The 21,779-nt window shown below is 45.3% G+C and overlaps 1 protein-coding gene across 1 annotated transcript in view; it reads left to right on the top strand.

Annotated features, from left to right (window-relative positions):
* Positions 1-1,112: 1,112 nt before the first annotated feature.
* The window catches only part of NCALD (neurocalcin delta), a 58,037-nt gene continuing 37,370 nt past the window's right edge, over positions 1,113-21,779 (top strand). The window contains exon 1 of the mRNA XM_015619427.3: positions 1,113-1,245. The gene's annotated coding sequence lies outside the window, so the exon portion shown is untranslated. The remainder of the gene's footprint in view (positions 1,246-21,779) is intronic.

Raw genomic sequence — 21,779 nt, 5'->3', positions numbered from 1 at the left:
GGACCACTGAAGGTCACCCTGTTCAATTTCCCTGCTCAAGCAGGGTTCCCCAGAGCACGTTACTCAGGATTGCATCCAAAAAGCTTTTGAATAGCTCCAGAGAAGGAGACTCCACAATCTTTCTGTGCAGCCTGTTGCAGTGCTCTGTCACCCTCAAAGTAAAGAAGCTTTTCCTCCTGTTCAGGTGGAATTTCTATGCACCAATTTCTGCCATTGCCTCTTGCAATTGGCTTACCACAACCTTCTGAGATCTGCTGTTCAGTTTTCTTTCCACCCCACTGTCCACTCTTCCAGACCTGATGAGCTCAGTATTTTCTTGTTCCTCTTCGTCTTTCCTCCCTGCTTCTCTCAGATGAAAGTCTTTCCCTTCTCCAGCACCTTCTGTGTCCTACTCCTGGTGCATGCATGTGCATGCAGGGCTCTGGTAAGGTGAAGTGGAGAGGGAGAAAAAAAGGAAATTTGGAGGAAGGAGTGGATTTTAGCTAGAGTTACAAGGAAATTGGAGACACTGGTGTTGCGTCTCTTCCTGCAGGACAAGGCTGCACAGGTGAATCAGAAGAGACCTGTGCTGCTTTGTCCCCCTTCCCGTGGTGTTTTGCTGGGAGCAGCTGGAGCAGCATCAGGTGCAGGCTAGCAGAGGGAGCAGGTACCGGGGCTAAAGGACACGAGGCCGATCTGGGGACCAGCCCAGCCCTGCACGGCTGCTGCCTCGCCCCCAGTCTGGGCAAACGCGGCTCACCAAGCATCTGTCTCTGCGGCTATGAATAAAACTTCAGCTGCGTGTCATTTAGAAAGACCCTAATTTTAGCTAGGTGCCCCAGCATCCTCGGAGGGCAGCTCTTGCGCCCCTTTGCCTGGGCAAACCAGGTGTAGAATGTCTTTTTTTCTGCCGGAGCTTGCGGACGCAGGAGGGAGAGCGACGCGTTTTCCTACGGGGCCAGGGTTAAGAGCGAGTCGGCGATGGGACGAGCCCGCGGTGTTTGGGTTGTCCGGGCGCTCCAGCGTGCGCGCAGTGTGACAGATGACCTATTGAAATAATTTGGGAGCAGGGCTGGCGTTGCCAGGACAACCAGCGCTCCCGGGCCATGTGACGGCCGCCTTGACGTCACGGGGGGCCGAGCCTGCGGCCCCGGCCGCGCACCAAAGCCGGGGAGCCCGCTGGATGCTGGAGACATCCCCGCCGCCGCTCAACCTCGGGGCTGCCGGAGCATGGACTATTAAAAACTTGCCTTTCTGCAGTGCGAGGTAACCGTTTGCTTTATGTTCTCGTCAGGTTTGGATTATTTTCCTTTTTTTTTTTTAAAAAAAATAGACTAGAAAGCAGCTTGTATCAGTGACTGATTTTTTTTTCTTTTTTTCACTTGTTTGTTTTGGCTGGAAGTTTGCCTTGATGAACAAGCCCAGCACTATCAGATAAATGCAAAGCAGCTTCCAGTTACTAATTCTGTGTGTAGACGGCAAAACGGAGTTAAATATAGATTAATGATCCATGAAAGGAGAATAAAATGATATCGTTCTCGTTTGACACTTTAGGAGTATAAATGAATGTGAGTAAGCCTAGGCTAATGCGTTGGGGAGTTAAAAGAAATGATGTTTAGGCGTTGTGTTTTTTATACCGCTGCTGGAATTTGTAGTTTTTTTTAATGCTGCCCGGTTCAGTCGGGTTTGTACCCAGTGTGTCCAGTGAGGGGGAAGCCAGCGGTCAATGAAGCCGGGAACAGCTTCAGATCCAACTCTCAAAGTTGGAGCATTTAAATCATCTTTGTTCAGGCGGAGTCCCCGCACCCGGCGCGCTCCCCGGGCTTTCTGCCCCTCTCCGGGGGCACGCGGCGCTCTCAGTGTTTACAGAGGAAAGAATCGAAACCTTCCTGAAAAATTATCTCAAATATGCCAAGAGAGCAGCATTGCCGTAACACAGGCTTTCACCCATTTTCTCACAAGCGCACACACAGGGCTTGTTTTTTGTCTCTTTTTTTCTTTTCTGTTGTGCATTGAGAGCAGCTAGAATAGCTAAAAAAAGAACTGCAGCATGAGCAGCATGAATTTTCAATCACCACAGTGATTGAAAAATGAAATGCTATTTGTGTCTTTTCGTAAAAACAAGAGGGAGTTTGAGTCTGTTTCTCCATTGCACTTACTCCGAGGTGGCTGTTGTGGGGAAGGATATCCCAGAGCTCTGAAGTTTAGTGCCACGGGCTGAGTTTGTTTGTGTGGGAACATATAGATTTGTTTTAAGAACAGATTACAGCTGAAGCATCATGTGCGTTGTTTCCTGGAAAAGTGTGTTAGATCTTTCTTATCTTCTCTAATTATATACTCCTGTTCCCTTCCCCTCGAAGTTCAAAGGGTTTATCAATAATGGTAATGATTCTCTAAAGCAGCTGTTGGTCTAAAACGATGTGGAGTTACAAAACAATTTAAAACATAGAGCAGTAAAAGATTTTTTAAAAATCTATAAAAATTATCCTAATATTATCAAATGCAGCATAAGTAATTGTTTCAGAAAGAGAGCCAAGACAGGCATTAAAACTGAAGGCACTTCTCTAAGGAAGTTATTGCTTAGTGCTCTGGATTTCACTGCATTTGGCGTTCTTAGCAGGGAACAAGGATAAATGTATCAAAAACGTCTAAACCGTTTCACTTGGTGCTATCTCACCAGTTCTTTCCAGTTCAACTCTTATGCCCTAAAACATCATTGCTGGGGGGGCTGAAATATTTCAAATTGTCTTTCTAAAATTCTCCACCCGATGCCACTGCACCAGTGCCTGAGGAATCTCGCCTGGCTCCTCACAGGTGAGTTTTGCCCAGGTTTTCAGGAGCCTTGCAGCGTTGGAGGTGTTGGCACCTCATGTGCAGCCTTGCCACGGGGAATGAGTGGGCTCCTGGCATCCCTGCCTGGGTGACCCACCTGGGCACAGCTGCTCCCCAGCTGCTGTGGGAGCTGTGTTTCAGCCCATGGCAGTCCATCCCCCTCTGTCTGCGTGTGGCTTCCCCAGAGTGGGCTAGGAGGAAGACAGGAGGTGGTTTATACAGCCCACCACCCTCTGAGGTCTGCCTGTTCACCAGCTGATACTGCTGGGGTAAATCTGCAGAGGGACCAAGGAGTATGGGGACAGATTTGAGCTGAGTGGCACCTGCCATTCAAGAGAAGTTATTCACCCTCATGTCTGCAGGATTTGACTCCATGTGTAGCTGCCGTCACCTCCCAGATTTGGCTTGAGTGATGATGCTTAGTGTGGGCTGAGGCTTATGCTCCTTCATTTAGGCTTGAATACAGTGTCCTATAGCATTTGATGTCTTGAAGCCACCTGTAAAGGGAAAAATATTTGATGCAACTTTTGCTCAGGAGCTACTTATTAGAAATGCCTTCCTCATCTCCAGATGGAATAGATGTATCTTTCTTTAGTGATACTGAGGTAGTCTTGAAAAGGCTCTAACTTGACCTTAAAGTGAAGGATGATAAACTGCTTTACATTTTAGCAGAAGGGTCCTGTCCATGCTGTGGCAAGAGGTCTGAGACACAGTATTGTAGGGGAAGTTGGTAAGTGCCGCTGAGGTTGCACAGGGATGCATCCTGCCTGTCAGAGTGACAGCTCTGTCCCCTCTGGATGAGTCTTTGGGGGCTTTGGGCATCCCATCACCAGCCTCCACCCATTTTGCCCCAGAGATGGGAATGAGTTGCAGGCAGGCAGGCAGATCACATGCAGTGCCAGAATCTGCAAATGGAGGTGACACAGATCCCTGCTCAGGAGGGCAGGGAATGGCATGTGAGAGTCATCCTGGGGCTATGTGCCTCTGCTTAATGATTTCATGGTTTTCACTGGTCAGCTCTGTACCAAACCCTTTGCACAAGCACTCAGGTTTACCTAGGCAGTGTGTGAAGCTGCCAGGCAATGCAATGCTAAGCATCCCATGAAATGCTAAATCATCTCTGTGCTGCCATGCTTCCACCCACCATGAGGAAAGAACAAACTGCCTGTAGGTTCCTTCCCATCACTGAGAGGGGAAGGTGGCTGCAGCCCATCCTTCACCTTCTGCCCAGCGCTGCAACTGGGACACTGCCAGTCCACTTGGGCTTGAAATCCTCTGACATGAAGAGAAAAAATGTGAGACACACATGGGCTTGGCAGCACTCCACCTTCTTTTAGGGGCATCTAGACTGACCCTCCTACTTCCTATCAGCCTTCATGCCATTTGAAAATGTCACCCCTTTTGCACACACATGAGGAAAGGATGATCTCTTCCTGCAGTCTCTTGTCCATGGTGAAGGGCGAGCAGACCAGCAATTCCCAAGGAATTGTAGCACTTCACCTTAGGAAAAACCTTGGCTAAAGTCACGTCTGAGATCTCCTCAAGTCACTTCTCACACAACTGGATACAGCAGGGAAATGAAAAACAGATGTGAGCTGTTGATGCCTCTAGCCTCATAATAATAACACACTCAGTGTGCTCTACCTTGATCTGGTTGAGTTGATGGGCAGTGACAATCTAAATTTAGGCCAGAATCATAATAAAACCTAAAAACCCCTTGAAATGCAGAACACTACTCCTTGAATTTTTTCAAACAGAACGCAATTTCTGCTTTTTAAAGGTCCTAGCAAATGTTTAGGCAATATTCATGGGGGGAATAAAATCCTCTGTAGAGGGTGGCAGTTGTCAGTGGGAACTGATGTTTCAGTATGGAGTTTCAGGATCTTAAATTACTTATTGCAGAAGTTGATTCCCACTCTGCTAAAAATCATTACATTGTGCTAATTTAATGTCTGCATCAACATCAGGAACAACTGGTTTAAATGATAGCTGAGCTGCAGTAGAGATTTGGCATTTTAACCAACAGTTGCTTTTCCAATTAAACACATATGCCATGGGTAGGGTACTATGAATGCAAAATAAAAGTTGACCTGACTGTTGGTTCCAAGCTAAAGCAAAAAAAATACTAACTCTGGAATGTTTTTGGTAGTCATATTTTAGAAATAATCCTCTGTGGTGAGCCAAAATCTATGCAGACAGTTGTAGTCAGATAACAGTTTAAAAAATAGACTATGTTTTGGCTGTACTTTTGCTGCTGTTAAATTTGTCTTATTAAATAGCGGGGAGTATGAGTTGAGGGTTGAGAAACAGTAATTTTGTAATTATTTTATATGGATTGAATTATTCTGTCATCAAATTTGCATTTCAGACAGCATTACAGTATGAAAATATAATTAGAAACTGTAATTCAGGAATTGCTGAATGTGATATTTCCCAGAGGGAGCACTGTGAAGAAGCTGCCCTTACTACAACTTTAGAAAATATTGAAATCCTATAGGTGGAAAATGTGAAGGCTGAGTTGTAAAGTTCCTCTCCCTTCTGTGGTCTTCACACACTGTAAGTTTTCTGCTGAACTTCATTTTTTCGTAAGAGTCATTTCCACAGAATCATCTAATCATTATGAGCTGAAGGGCTCAGATCCTGTTCTGCTGAATTTCAATCTGGCTGTGCTGATAGCTGCTGAATTGCTTTCAGCCACGAAATGACACTGAGATAATGTAAGGATCTGATTTACATGCAGAAAAGCCAAGAAGCTTGTCGTTTGGTCTGAAACGCTGGTTTCAATTTGCCCAGCACCTGAAATTCCCAGCCACGCCTTCTTTCACAGAAGATAGCTGAGGAGGGGTTGTGGTTTAGCTCTGTTTATCTTCTTTTGTAGTTCAGGTTGTTTTTTTTGCAGTACATGTTCACAGTGTTGTGCAAAGTTTTAGCTGTGTAAAACCCACCAATGTCAATCCTTATGTTTTATATTCTTGTGACAATCTATGGCTTATCATAGACATACTAGCTGGAAACAAACATGTCTTGTTTTTTAGCTGGGCTTGTGTTGGTAAATCCCATGCATTTTTGTTTGAGTCATGCACTTTTGAGGAGAGCATCATCCATGAAAAATTTTTCCCACCACCTTATTGGGGCATTGGTCAGGTCCTTGTGTCCTTATCAAGTCTGTGATGCACAAAGCAAGGATGGCAGTGGGAGGAGGCAGAAGCTGAGTGTGGGGCATGCTTGATGCTTTGATGTCCCCGTACATCTGTCACAGTCCTGCTGAGTGACAGTCACAGTGCTACTCCAGAGGAAATGTCAGGACAGGAAGAGGGGAAGTGTGGACCTGTGACCCCAAGGATGGCATGGACAAATGGGATGGCTGGTGACACGGTTCCTGGTGACCCAGGGATGCTGTCACCCCCAGAGTGCTCTGAGGATCAAGACCATTTTCCCATGGCTGCCCAGGGCCACCTTCCTACACCCAGCTGCGCCCAGCCCTGTCATTTTGCCTGGGTGCTGGGGATGATGTCTGTCCCATCGCTCACATTTTGGGTGATGCACATCCTGCCACCCGTGTCTGGTATCTGCAACTGGAGCACAGGGCAGGAGCTTCAGGGTGTCACTGCAGATGACCATTTCTATAAGGGAGGGTGCAGTAAGTCAGGTTGGCTCTTTAGGGACAAGTGGCCTCGCTTGAGGTGCAAGTGCTCGTTTACAGGTGGGACATGAGCGGTTCCTGAACATCACAACTGCAGTTTTGCACATGTACTTAGGAACTGCAAAGAAGCAGGAGGCAGCATTTCAGCTGCGTCTGCACATGGGAGCTGAAAGGCTTTGAGACGTGCTTACCTGCCAAATGTGTCACAAAGCTTCTTAGCTGTGTGGTGAATTTCATTGTCATGAGAATGGGGCTTTGGGAGCCAGGCTGTCCAGCCACGGGGTGGACCGGGAGGGGTGGGACAAGGGGAGAAGGAAAGCCCTTGGCAGAGCTGAGTGAGCTGGTGCTGGCAGGATGTGTCCAGGGCAGGCTGCTGTCACTGTTCTTACACTGCTGCATCTGGTCATGCAGGGACCTCTGGCAGTGCTGCTTCACACCCTTGGACATCTGCAGAACAGGCCAGACAAGGCTTTTGTGAAACAGAGCTGTCTGAAGGAGTCGGGAGAGTGAAATTCTCTGCCTGTGTTAGCAATGATGCACTGATGTTGTTCTGCTGCCGTGTGGTGTAGCTGTGGCTAACAGGGCTGCTCTCTCTTCTGGGCACTGGGTTCAAAGTAGGGCTGGAGGAACACTGCACAGTCAACCCTTGTGCAGTGCCTGCTACTTGACAACAATAGTTTCATGCTTGTTCTACTGTTATAAATAGAATAAATCCGCTTTTGGAGACACCCAACATTACTTGTAGAGAGGTTTTATTAGACAAGCAGATCAGGTGGTTTACAGGCTATTACCCAAGAGAAGACAAGTTAAAGCTGAAGGAGGTCAAAGTTAGCCTCTTCCCTTACCAAATTCCCTCGTTCCTAGAGCAGCAAGATTTCCTGATTATGCCTCACAATCTTTCTGCATCTGCTCCAGGACTGCAAAAACATGATGGATCCAGCACATATGAAGTGTCTAACTTCAGCTGAATAACACTTAAAGAGACTTCATGAAGCAATTCAGCCCTGAGAACCTTTAAAGAAAATATTCTGCTGATGTTGTGCTCGCAAATCCAAGATGCCAGGGTGACGCGAGCACAAAGCTGCTGATTATTTCCACAACTGCTATGTGCTTCCTATCACAACAGTATTCTTTTGTGCAGAATGGCAGCATGATTGCAGAGTCCTCTTTAGCTTTACCATCTTCACAAGCCCAGGTCCAATTAGAGCAATTATATCTCAGCAGAAGCACTGTCTGTTGTCCTCTGGACCTGTCTGTCAAGAGTCCTATTCATTGCTGTTTATCTTGTACAGGCTTTTCATGTAAAGTCGTTCTGACCCTACTGAAACAGTCCCACCAGAAGTGTAGCCTGTGTTTTTATTTCACAGGGTGATGTGGATGAGAAGAGTGCAAAATTATTGCTGGCCAAGGATACATCTTTCAGTCTAGTCATGATCTCCTCTCACTTGAGTATTATTGCTGATTTGACACAGCACACAGCTTTCATGTTCAATTATTTCACTTCACCCTTCATTTTCAATTACTGCTAAAAATTGAGAACATTATCAGAATTCACAGTTCTTCCTTGCCGTGTTCAAGGGTTTCCTTAATCAAAATCCCCAACGTGAATTGCAAGGCATGTAATGTTTGATGGCACATGATATTAAACCACTTGCAGCTCTGATGTCTGTGTAGACTCTCTGGTCTCTGAGTTACTGAAGAGTTGCTGGGTAGTGGGAACTTCTGCAGAGAGACCATTTGTGTTTTGTTTTGCCTCTCCTGACAGGGACAGATGAAGGAGCTGAGTGACTCCTGCCAAGGAAGTCCCCCTTTTCACCACTAAGGTAAAGCTGAAAAGCAGAACTCGGCGAAAGGCAGAAGTGCTGGGATTTGGGAAGGTCAGAGGCAATGCAAAGAGGAACTCTTTCTGGACAAAAAAATAGATATTTATTTTCTCATACTGCTTTTGGAAAAGAAAATCCAGGGAGCACTGTGTAGAGCCATCTTTATGAAACAAAGAGAATTCTTTTCTGACAATTCAGAAATGAGATTGCCTGTGAGAGAGCATCCCTTATCCCTGCTGCTAGCTCCATGGCATGCATGGGAGTCCTGGCCAACATGCACAGCGACACTTGGGCAGAATAGGATTGCTTTAGGAACTGAAAACAAGAAGCTCAAACTTTGGTCGTTCTTCTTCCAGTATCATCAGGGCAGTGGTTCCCCCCTATTTGTTTCCTATTTTGCCTCTTTTCTGCTTGGTTTTAGTCCAGAAGGGCTGATTTTGTCAGGAGAAACTGCAGAGCCATCTGCAGTAATGGTCCAGATGTCACCTGTGCCTTCCCTTGGCACAGGATGCTGCAGGCAGGAGAGCCGTGCCAGCCCTGACCAGGGCTTCAAAGAGACCTGGCTGCTTTGGCCACACCTGTGGCAAGAAAAAGTGAGAGCTGATGAAACGTCAGTATAACATGCTCCACATCAGCTCCTTGGAGGTCTTGGTGAATTTGTTAAAGGTGAATTTATACTGCTTGACTGGATCTGCAGCCTTGGCAGATTCAGGTTCTTTTCTTGCAGCGATGGCGTATTTGCTGAGAACCTGGGGCAGGGTTCTCTGCTGCTGTGCAGAGTCAGACCCCTCCACTCACCATGGACACATAATGTTTGAGATGCTTCAATTAGAAAAATACAATTCTTTCAGATATGACAAAAAGCAACAGAAGCACTAGCAGGGGTAACTGCTTGCCTGACTTTTACCCTTATTATTAGACACTGGGACCCTTGCAGGAACCCCTAGCTCAATTCAAGGAATCTGATTAGAAATCAAAGAGTATTTCACTATTAGTTCACCATGTGCCAGTTATTAGTAGGCTGTAGTGTTGCTCCAAGAGCCTGTAGTAAGACATACCTTTCCTGCATGCTGCTCCCACCATGCTTGTGGATGGCACTCCAAATTAGGGTGTTGGGGAGGCAGCTGGGAGAGAAGGGGTTAAAACAAGCCACAGTTACCAGTTTGAGACAGTCTAAAAAATAGCAGCTTTTCTTTTGTTTGCTGAATTCCCCATGCTTTTGCAGTGCTATTCCCATTATTAATTTCTTTCCCAAAATAACATTTTTAAGCAGAGGAATTACTTGAGTGGGGAGAAGAGGGGATCTGCAGGCCGAATGGGGCAGCTGCATGCTCCTGTGTCTGCACTGAGGGATATTTCAGTATTTCAGGCAATTTTGCTTCCTCACTGGCAAGCCCAGTAATTCCTTCCTGACAGGCCTTGCTTCCCAGGGGCAAGCATTGGGCAGTGTGCTCATGCTGTCCACTGTTTTTATAGCTCAACTTGAAAAGAAGCATCTCTTGCTGGTGGATGTTCCTTTGAAGAAGAAAGAAGAGATGCTTTTGGAAAAATAAGCCCAAAGGGAGCCTGGCTCCAGAACTGGTGATGCAGATAGATCCCACTGAGCTGGGATGCAGCTCCAGCCCTCAGAGGACCTTGTGTGTCCCATCCTTGCATGCTGGATTGGGAAAGCAGCTGCTCTGGAGGGGCAGGGCTGGCCAGGGACCTGCTCTCTTATCCCTCACGGTCAGGCATGCAGCCAAACACAAACAACGTGAGTTCCAGAAACAGGTGCCAGCAGCCTTCCCCTAGGCCTACAGGGAGGGATGGTAGAAAAGAAGCCCTGAGAGGAATTAAAAATTAAATGCTCATGGCAGTGGCTTGCTGTCACCACATCTCAGCAGTTCACCTTCACTGAGGCTGGCTGGCTGCCCAAACGCTGAGCAGCAGCAGAGAGAGGAGCATCCCATTCTCACTGGAGATCAGCCAGCTCTCCTGTGGCCCCGGTGGGTGGATGAGGAGGAGCTGCTTCACTGCTGCATGCACAACTGACCAGAACAGGCAACATGTGCCTCTTTGTGGAAATCCCCTGATTCCTAGTGAAAGCCATCACACCCAGAGGTGGCCAGACCCGGATGAGACACATGCCTCTTGGACAGATGCAGCTGTCCAAGGATGGGGTGCTGAGAAGCTGAACTGACCATACCACAGCTCTCTGTGGTCTGGAGTCTGCAATAACCCCAGCAACAGGTGTGCTCAGTGTAGCTGGAGGCTGAGCCCACAAAGACTGGCATTTGGTGTGCAAGAGTCAAGCCAACCAAGGCTGGTATTTGGAGGTAGAGCTGAGCTCTGGGGGGACATTTGGCCTTCCCTGGCCTCCAGTCTAGCTCCTTGGTGTGCACATGCCCTGAAACTCCTTCAGAGCCCCAGCAAATTCATCACTGAGCCCAAGGCCCCTTGTTGAGCATGTCCCAAATGATTCGAACTTTGGGTCTAGTTCATAATTCCCTCTTACATCGCACACTAGGTAAGCATTTGGTTCCCCCAAGCCTTGATATTTCTTGTTTTGACACTAACATTCAAGTAGGGGATAAGCTATCCAGTTGCCTGAGATCATGGCTGTGTCTGTACTATGGCCACTGGCTGTGTCCGTAATAAATGAAATAGGGGGCAACCCCAGCACCAGAGCTCAGCTGTCAAAACTGCTCCCTCTGCTGAGCAATCCCCATCTCAGTCTAGCTTCCTTTCCAGCTTGTGCCACTTCCAGGGGGCAAATGGCACACAGTCACTTTTCAGGAGGGTGCAGAATTCAATAGCACAGACAAGGGAACTTCTGAGTTGGCCCCCATGCTGCAGAATGCACCCAGATGCATTTGCTTCATAGTCAGAGATGATGTGGTAAATGTCATCATGCATAATTGGGTGAGAATCCTTGGAGGGAAAAAAAAGAGCCTTAAAAATAGAAGAGTGCTTTTTTTTCTGAAGCCCAGGTCTAGATAGAGCTCATGAGCTTCAGGCTTTTGCCACGGCCAGGAAATCATGACAAAGAGGCTGGCAACTCCAGTCTGTCAAACAGAGCAGTGGGGTTCCAGTAGGACCAAAGTGAAGGAAATGAACATGGCTGGAAGGAAGGATAAAGAAAAGCCTTTAGTCTATAGAGCACAAGACTCTACTCCTCTGTACAGAGGAACATTATCATGTACACTGCTGACCTGACCCTTTAGAGAGTGCGGGTTTGATGCTGATTTAATGTTATTTCTCGGTACATGCTCTTTCCCCTGTGAGGCTCAGTTTTAATCCTTTTCTAGTTTACAATCCAATTATTTTTAAGATGTGAAAAATGCAGAGGTCAGTATCCACTACTGCACCCCTTCTGTTCTACCATTTCTCCCGAATAAGTAAATTGTAATTATCTGTTTTAGCCTTCTCAGCAAGAGACCAGTATGTTCTGCTCTTCTAATGCTGTCTCAGGCCTAAGATCTGTTTTCCAAACCCTCCTTTGCCTGAAGTGAGCACTGTGCACTGCACAATGCACCCTCCAGCTCCCTGGGGACTGCCCACCCCCACATACAGCACTGTCAGGAATTTCACATTTTACTCTGTAAAGAGAGAAGTGATGTCCAAGTGCTGTCCTCGTAAAACTTCAGGATAGAAAGAGGTCAAAAGCAAAGGAGATTTCTGAATGCGGTTTTCTCCCAGCCCTTCTGATTTTGTTGAATTCAACCTTTATGTTTTTTTGACCTTAGAGCATAATGTCAGTAGGGTTTGAGGGAGCCAGGGAAGCACTTGCCTCTTTGCCTGCAGCTTTTCAGGTAGGTTTGATTATTTTAATTACTTCCTCTGTTAGACACGGAGTGTCTTCCACTTTCCCTGAACTTCCCAGTCGGGTCCGGTCACAGATCACTTAGTGCCAGTGCTACATGGAAGCCATCACATGGAACTATGTTATTACCTGCAGATTTTTATCAAAGTCCTGCAGAGCATGAGGATCCTGGCTGAAAACTTTTGAGCAGTGGTGTTTAGTAAAGCAGGGCTTGGGTGTGACTGCGTGAAAGAGTAAAGTTTTCCCTTTGCACTTGCAAACAGGAGTTGCTGTGCTTGTATTGCTCCAAATAATACAAGGGATTTGGGAACACTAGCATTAAGACAGTTTTTCAGAGTCATTGAATATGTTTTAATCCTTATTAGCCTCGAGCAATTGGCTCACAGTGAACTCATGGGAGGATAGGTATAATTAAAGATCCGTCTTGCGTGGCCTGCTGTGCATTTATAGCTCTGCAACTGCTCTCAGTAGTGAAACAGAAATATGTCTTTCAAAGGAAAGCTCAACAACAGGAAATATTTCTTTCAGAAATATGAACATAAGCGTTTCTTCCAAGAATCATCAGATAAAAGCAAAAACGTTCTTAAATTTCTAGTTCCGCTAAGCACCTGGCTCTAATCTTCAGTTCCTTGACTTGGTTCATTTTTTAACCCAAATGGGACCCTATTTTAAGGCATTGTTATTTCATCTGATAATAAAAGTCTCTTTAAGCATTTGTGTGTTTCATCAGTGTTTGCATTTCTTGATCTGTACCATATTTTGTGTTTTTCTTCAGTCTTACCACTGAAAAATCAGTGCTGTCCAAATTGCCGCTGCTCAACTGGACATAACTCCCTATTCCTCGCTATTTAAAGTTGGTTACCTAATTCTGCTGGTGGGTAATTTTGATAAAGATTTCAGAGGGTGCTAAATTTGTCTGCACAGCTGATAGAATGACAGGTTTTTCACCCAGCCATTGCGGAGGTTTATGATTGCTGCTTCTCAGGTGTCCGGCACAAATGGAAGTGGCACTGTTGTGGGATGTGCTTGTTATTCAGGCATTAGCCTTGAAATTATTATTGCATGGTTTGTCATGTCTGTTTAAGCACACTATTTCTGAAACTGCTCCTCCTCCAATCAATAAGAGACTCCATTAATCTGTATAAACATATTAAGAAAAAAAGAGATTTACTCAAGGAATCTTTATTGCATTTCATTATAAACTACTGAATCTAATATACAAAGAAGATTGCTTTAATTATAAGTGGACAAAAGAAAGATCTACTCTATGTTCTCACTAAGTAACTATCAGCAACATGCACCTTCTTCATCTAATGCAGTCATAACAAGTAATTAGGTTTGGTAGCTCTCCTGGGAACAGCAGTTAACTGTATTACACAGCCCCCAAGAGATAATGACATCAGGTGGATTTGTTAGGTTTTGTGGTATCTGTTCTCAGCTGTTTTTTCTTGCTCTGAGGAAACTCATGAGACAGCCATAATGTAGGCAGAGGGTTCAGATGATTAGCTGTTATCTCCCCACCTCATCTCCAGCTCCAGCTGGTTTGACTGCACTCGGTGCTGCCCTCTGGAAGCTCAGCAGATGGCAGGGAGCTCTGGTGGCCCTCTGTGCATGCAGACCCATGCATGGCTACTTTTTGTTGTGCAAAGTGAAGTGCCTTGGTGCTGTTCACTGTTTTGTACTTTATTACTATTTCAAATCCTGAGCAAGCAATTTTCAGAGGAGAAAAAGGAAGAGCTCAGCCCAAGGTGGTGTCCTAGAGCAAGAGCTCCCTGCTGCCTATGTTCTTCCTTGTTAGGTGGACATTTGACAACTGAGTGAAGGTCTGATAAGCAGAGGGATTCCTCCATACCTGTCATGGTGTGGCTTGGGAGGGAGCATGAAGCAACATGGTGCCTTCCCACTGTCACAGTCAAGTGCTGGGCATGCCTTGAGGCAGAAGGGTGGCTGTCAGGAGGTTTAGGTGCCTACAGCCTCGGAGCCTGGGCAGGCTCAAGAAATGCCTGATGAGAGTCTGTTCTGTGCCATCCTCCTCTGAGTCTCTGCCAACCCAGGAATCTTGAAAACTGACCCCAGCTAGTCCAGGAGCACAGGACCAGCTGACAAAAACTCCATACAGACAAAAAAATTCTTTCCTCCCTCTTCTTGTGCCTCCGTTCAGTCAACACTGTAGTGCAGCTGTCACCCAGTAATTTCTGTGAAGTCATCAGAAATCTTCAGATGAGAAGAATGGTATTAATAAATTATTGTGTTCCTTAGAGGAGACAAAAGGATGACAATAATGAGGTGAAATTTTGTAGAAAGCTTGAATTACTCAATACTGAATAGAGACCAGGCATGTCTGTAATTCACTTTCGAAGAAAATGCAAAACTTACTATTTCATTATTTGGACAACAGCCTGCTAATCTTCTTGACTCCAAGGTTAAGCCCAACCAGCTGTGAATTTTATTGAGGTTACTTGTAAATGTTAATTTCAGTTAAATTTTTTGCAATAATGTATTGCTGTTCTCAGTGCTGTCTGATGCTTGAAGTGACAGAGCTGGCCAGCTTTCCTGACCTGTCTGTTGCATCCTGGCACTTGTTCCTCTGCTTGCATAAACCTCCCCCACATTCCTGCCATTGCCCATCACTGATGTGTGGTGGGGGGTGATTACATAGTGCAAAGGGAGACAGAGATATCACAAACTTGTTTACTTAACATCACTGCCTTTGGCTCTCCTCATGGTGGTCCTCTGTGCCAGAAAAGCTGCCCTCTGTAAGAAGCATGCTTGTTCTTTTGGATGCTGTTTCCCTTCCAGAAGTCAGGACAGTAGGGGGTCTCCTGACTCCCCCAGTCCACTGCAGGTATCCATGTCATATAGACCCTATTTGTGGATTTTTCAAATAGTGTTTTCCCACGATTTTGGCTCTTTGTGTTGTGATCTTTGAAGAGGCTGTTCCACAGACTTCGCTGCTTTAGTGGTTTGAGATTTGCTTCTCATTTCCAGCCAAAATTTATTATGGCTAGTTTATACCCATTTGTTCTTTTGCCAGCATTGTCCTTCAGTTTAAACAGCTTTTCTCCTTCTCTAGTGTTTACCCCCTCTGATGTATTTATAGACCACAACCATATCCCCTCTTGGCCTTTCTTTAGCGAGGCTAAACATCCAAGTGCCTCTGGTCTCCTCTGAGAGCACAGGCTTTCCATTCCCTTATTTGGCTTAATAGTCCTGTTCTGCAGCCACTGCAGGCCAAAATCCCTTTTCCTCAGCGTGTTTTCCTGGCCATGTACTACAGCAACCCAGGTGAGCCCTCATACTTCCAAAACCTGCTCGTTAATAGCATTGGTATTTCACCCTCCCTGAACTCAACAGATCGGTCTCAGCAAGTTCATTAGAAAGCATCACTTGTCTCCTGCAGGACACATCATAGTGGTATTTTCCTGTTATTTTGTGGCTATATAAGTCCTCCAGCTCTTCCTTCTGCTCCATCCTTTCTAGTTAAGAAGATCAGTTCTTTCCACTGGTCCCTCACATACTGCATTTTGCAATACGGAATTTCATCCCTTTGCACTATCCCGGTGCTAAGATTGTCCCATTCTTCTTGTGGGGTAGTCTGGTGTCCACCTGATGGTGCCTGTCACCTTGGCATCATCAGTAACTGCATTGCTTTGATATTACACCTCCTGGTTATTAATAAAAATGTACAACTGGATCCATCCCAAGACTCAGCTTGGAAGAACCCAACTGTAACCACCTTCCATCTGAGATTTCTCCTTTGATTTCAGTTCATGATCCTGAAAGTGGAAAAATCTGCCTAACTCTGTCCAGCACATCCCCAGAGGAATGATTTGCTTTGATTTTACCCAAGTGGTTTTGACTTAGCCTTTCTATATACATCCATGTATCTATTAGAAATGAATGTATGTACTGGTTGGAAAGCCAGTGCAGGCAGACTTCCTACAGAGTTTCCATAAAAGGTCAGTTCTGCCAAGAAACTTCAGTTTTAACCTCTAATATTTCTACCACTTCAGTCTGAGATCTCTCTTCAGTAGCACTTGCCAATTGTGGTGCTCAAGTTGGGGTGTTAGCAGATGTGTTTTGCTCTGCTTCAGTCTCCCAGTGGGTTTCAAAGCCAAATTCATGATTCAAATGACTATACTTATTTTTCAGACTTAGTGTGCTTTTTTTTTAATGGGAATTTGGAATGGGGTGAAAATTCTTTTGTGTTCTGGCATATGTCCCTCGTATCTTGGCCTGCAGAGGAATAGCAAAAATGATATTTGTACCCTTTACATTCAAAATGTGTGAGACTATAAATATCTTGTTGTCCTAAAACATTCCTGTTTGTTCTTCAGTTAAGACTGTGAGATTTCTCCCCAAACATCTCCCTGTGAAGTCTGACAAATATCTGTCTTCTTCATTGTGCCAAAGGGCTTAGAGACTTTTGGAGGGGTTGGTGGTGACATCTCACAAACCAAATAACACAGCTATTTCTCTTTTGGGCTCAAATAGACCAACAGAGGAGAAATTACTGAATATGTAGCTGTCCTTCTGATGACAGGAAAATCAGTCCTTGTCCTCCCTCCCATGAGTAGTTCAGGTTTTGTATATCTCTCAGTGTTATCAGCTACTTCTTCTGAATATATTGTATAAATGAGAACTGAATGAACTGAAAGAGAACTAATTCCTTTAAAATGAAGAGGAAAGGGCCTTCAGAAATATCAAGTCAATCTAGTTAAATTTGTTCCCTGCTGCTTATAATTTAACTTTTTTTATATGAACATTTGAGCATTCTTTGATCTGAAGAATAAGCTTTCACCTTTTCATATTGCAGGCTGGCTGAAAAGCCTTTGCCTAGTGCCTACATCTGAGATGTTGTAAAACCAAGGACCAGATACTCCTGTGATATTCCAGACTTCCCCTTACTTGTTTGGTTGACCAGTTAGCCTGGATGTTGCTCAAAGAATAATTGATTTGAGGATTTGTCTGCTGAGCAATCAGGTAGAAGAGGCTTTATTTTGTTAAGAAGTTTCATTTTCCAGCTGTTTTTGCTGAAAATCAAGGAACTTCACATCAAGAAGGACTTGTATAACTCAATCTGACACTCCATGTTGAGCAAACCGACTGTGGTCTGCTCAAGCAATTTTGTGAAACTAGTCTCCCATATCTCTGTTTCTGCCAACCCATAAATTTGGAATTTGTTCACTCACTCTCAAGATTCCATTTAGAGATGGTATACACTAGATTTCTACAGCTTGTATACAGACAGTGAAATTTAGATTTCTGAACCTGGAGTTTTTTGTAGGTAAGTAATGTGGAGAGTTTGATATTAAAACAGTCCCCTCCTGAGCTGTTGCTGAAGGATATATCTTGTTGAAGGTTGATTGTAGATTCACAGCCTCAGTGTGTACCTGCAGTCCAGCCCCCTTGCTCTGCTCAGGAAAAACTGGAGGCCGTGGCTGTGAGTGCCCAGTGGCAGATCCCTTCCACCAGGGAAGCTCCCTGCTGATCTGACCCTTCAGGGGGAACACTTGCTGGTCTCTGCCTCTCCTGCCAGTGCAGAGCACAGACTGAAGACAAGCAGAGCCAGGCAGCTGGGTTCCCAGTGCATACACAGCTCATGGTATCAGTCAGAGAAGTCCCTGGGGGGCTGCAGCCCCCACGCCACCCTACAGGCTAGTGCAGAGTCACAGTGTGCAGCCAGGTGCCTGGAACCAAATTTCTCCCCCCTTTCTTCCCTTTCCACAGCATCATCTCTTGCTGAGAAACTTGAATGTAGGAAGCATCCAAACCAAAAGCATAGGCAGGGGAGTGTGCCAGACTGCAGCTGCTTAGCCTCTCAAAAGGAAGACTGAATTCCTTGTATCTGACAATCAAGATGCAGGCAGTCACTTTATTGACAGAATTAGCTCATATTCCAGTCCATCATGTGTACAGATAATGCACTGTGGGATTAAGCTACTGTAGCAATAAATTTCCTAACCTAATTTTAAAAGATAAAAGCTCCAGTGAAGTGAGGCTTCGTGGCACACTCCACTCTATTCAATTTCCAGTCCTTCAGAAAAGCAGGCGAGAATTCCCTCTCTCAGGTTGCTGCTCTGACTCTCTGACCTCCTCCTACAAAAGCAAATTTTCCAGGGAAGGAAACAAAGCAGCACTAAATCTCCCCTCCCTTTGGCTACCAGCATCTGCTGTCACTCTTGCAGCTCACGTGAAAGGTCAAATGGAGCGGGCTCTGAGGAGCCCTCCAAGTGAAAAAAGGAGGAGTGCTGTCTGGCACCAGATCTGCCTCCCCTTGTCTGCTTCCTCCCCTCTTCTGCAGCGGTTCCTGACCACCCTACTCTTCCAATGAGTTTCAGATAGCCACAAACACTGCCAGTCCACTGCAGCTTTGATCTGGAAACAGGAGTAGCTTCTGAGTACTGGTGGCACATGAGATGCTGATTCCCACTGGCTATTGCAGTTCAGCAGCAAAAGGAGGAGAGAGAGCAACTTGTGGCACAGTGATGCTGGGTAGACATCTCAGGCCTTTGTTCATGTTTTGGGGTTGGGGAGGGATGAATGCACTGGGCATCTCATGAGGTCAGGGGAGGTCAGTCTGGGATTGCTCAATACCCACAGGCCTCCTGTGGCAGCAGCTGAGGGACAGATATGGCACTCAGTAAGGAAACCCCAAGAGCTGAGCATTTTAGGGTGGCTGGCAGCTTACACCTCAGCAGTGCAACTGCTGAACTTCTCCATCTCTGCAGGCTCAGGGACGGGAATGGCTCTGCTACAGTGTGGTCAAGCACCAGGGAGCAAGGTGGCTGTACGTGTGTGGAGCAGCTGTCCAGAGGGGCTGTCAGGTGCCCCTCAAGGCATCACAGAATCAGAGAATAGTTAAGGTTGGGAAGGACCCTTAAAGGTCATCTTGTCCAACCCTCAAGTCTTAACAGGTCACTGATTTCCATTCATGATTGAGCTGCCTTGCACTGCTAGTGAGACCAGAGTTTCTTGGAGCTTCTCTGAATTAAATTTTCATCTGTCCATGCTGCAGGGATGGTATTGTTAAAAACCACAGGCAGGAAACCCAGGTAATGCTGGTGAAAGTAGCTTTATTTCTCTTGGCCATGCTAGAGGAACTCTCAAGCTCCACCAGACTTCTCTGAGAAATTTGTTGTCTTCACATTTGAAAATGCATTTACATTGCAAGATCCAGCTTGGTATGTGCTAGTTTAATATAATTTTAAGCCACTGATCAGGACAAAAATAAATCCTTAGGTTGGTGTGTTGTCTTCCTATAAGGCCAAAATGTTTGATGCTCCAAACAGTGTGCTAAAAGCATCTGCAATAAGGACACAGTGGCATCTTGTTTGCTTGGAAACCAATAGGAAAAAGTAGGAATAGCTTCTATATTAACAAAATCCAAATAAATTAGTACTGTTTGTGCTGTTTGAGTGCTTCGAGTGCAGTTCAAAAGGGAAATCACACCCAAAAAATACAATATTTTCAGGTATTCATACCCTGCCCAGAATTATTGCCTGCACAGAAGACTGCTACAACCTATTTACTTGCACCAGTTTCACAGCTGGCCTCCAGCCAGCAGCTGAGGTTCACCCCAGTTCTAGATGTGAATCTCAGACAAAGTTTACAGGAAGCCTTCGAAAATATGAGTTGGTGGTTTCAGTAGGGTTCAGCAACCTGCAGCCCTGAGCCTTCCTTTGCCTGCTTATTTTCATATCACATTTTTTCATCTGCATTTCAAAGAATTTTTTATTTTTTTTTTTATGAACCAAGGTTGATATTAGGCACTAAAATAGCAAATGCTTTTTGTCTGGATTCTTTGGCCAATATGCACATTGCTTACAAGCTCCCATTTAAGGCAGTTGTCACACAGGTGTGTAAAACCCTCTGAAAAGCCCTTTCCTTCACTGCTGGCGCTTGCTGCAAGTGGTTCCAGTCATCGTGCTGAGCTCCAGGAGCTGCTTGTCATCTCTGTGTGCAGCACACCCATGTTACCCCACTCCACCTCTGTCTCAGCTTGTCTTCCCTGTCTCTGCTGTGATTTTGTTGGGCTTTGTTTGATTAGTGGCCTTGTTCTTCATTTGACTGTGTCTGAGGAACTGCAGTGCCTAGTGGGATGCAAGGTGGAATGGACTGTGGCCACGGACAGGACAGAGTGTGGGGAGGCACTGGAGGCAGCAGGTCAGATACTGGGGTGTGACAAGGTCAGGTGTTTTTGAGGAGTCTGATCAATTCTCTCTCAGCCAAACCAAGAGGGTCTCTAGGTTCAGTTCTGCAGGATCTTCCAGAAATGCTGCTTGTTGCTGCTGGACATCACTCTGATGTAAGCAGCAATTACTTTGCTGATCTGAGGGAGGGAGACAGCTGCATGTTAGGGAAGTCTGGCCCATTTCCATCATGCTGCATTGTCGCTTTTCACAAAAGTATTTACCAGCAGTTGCTCCAGCCACTTTCCAAAAAAAGAGCAGTTTTTCTTCCTTCAAACAAGAGTGAAAGTAGCATTGGAACAACATATGCATATTTTTATACTTGGTAGTTTCTCACAATAAATGTGCCACATGGCATAGGATGAAATTGTATTAGAGGAACCAGCACACACATCAAAGCTTTGATTGTAAACTTCCAGCTCAGAGAAGGAGATGAGCAATCTCTATGTTCAATTATAACTGCAGATATTTCCTTTTTCCTAAGCTGGTGTCTGTTACCATGGCCACAACCTTCAGAGTTTTCTGGCTATTTTAAAGTCATTACTAGGAGTGAAAGAGCAGATGTTTAATTACATTCTTCTTATTCCATTCACTAGGTACAGCTGACATTTTAGATGTCCTCAGTAAAAAAATAAGTCCATTTATTGTTTATCATTTTCCTAGAGAAAAGTAGCAGAAGTTAATTAATATATGCCAATATATTAAAATATGCACTTTGTCTACAACTTCTAAGTAGAGGTGAGGAAAGCAGTTTCTTGACATCTTAAAGACTGGGTATTAGATTGGTATTGGCAGTAATCAGAGGTAAATGAAAACCATGGTGTAGAAAATATACCAGTTCTTGTCCTGTCACTGACACCCCCAAAGGATTGAGAATGTCCTTTGAACATGCTGGTTTCCACCCAAAGAAACACTGTTAGGCCAGAGCCATGTATTTGCACATCACCAGCAGAGTTCTGCACAGGCCCTGCTGCCCAGGTGTTGTGACTGTCAGTATCCCTGCTGTGTGTACAATCTTCTGGGATTTATCAAAACATGAGACTTCACCAGGAACTTCTTCTCCACCACATTGTGGCATTTCTGGTTTGTGGGTAGGGACAATAATTACTCAGGAGATTGCTCAACCAACAGGACTGCAGGGAACATGGTCCCCTAGATGTCTCATGGACTGTTCATGGTATGTTCCTCTTTACTTAGACAGCATTACCACTTGTGTCACAGAATACAAGATTTGTTCATTAAACTTCCTGTGCTCAGGGTTGCCTAAGTTTAACATTTTGTCTGTAATGTTGGTGACTCCAGTATGTGATGAAAGCTTTGTCATCTCCGTGCACAGCCCTCCCTAGACTCTTCTCAGGCCAAAAGAACAACTTGATTATAAGATATATGAAGTATGAGGTAGGTTCTGAATCCTACTGAGACTGATAGGTAACTTAGTTTATACTGGGAAATGTCATAAAAAGGCAGCCTCTGATGTCTGCCCACTTCCAGGGACAAATGGCTGCTGA

The sequence above is a fragment of the Parus major genome, chromosome 2, assembly GCF_001522545.3.
Source record: "Parus major isolate Abel chromosome 2, Parus_major1.1, whole genome shotgun sequence".
NCBI lineage: Eukaryota > Metazoa > Chordata > Aves > Passeriformes > Paridae > Parus > Parus major.
The sequence above is the reverse complement of the archived record's forward strand: the minus strand, read 5'-3'. Positions and strand labels throughout refer to the sequence as shown.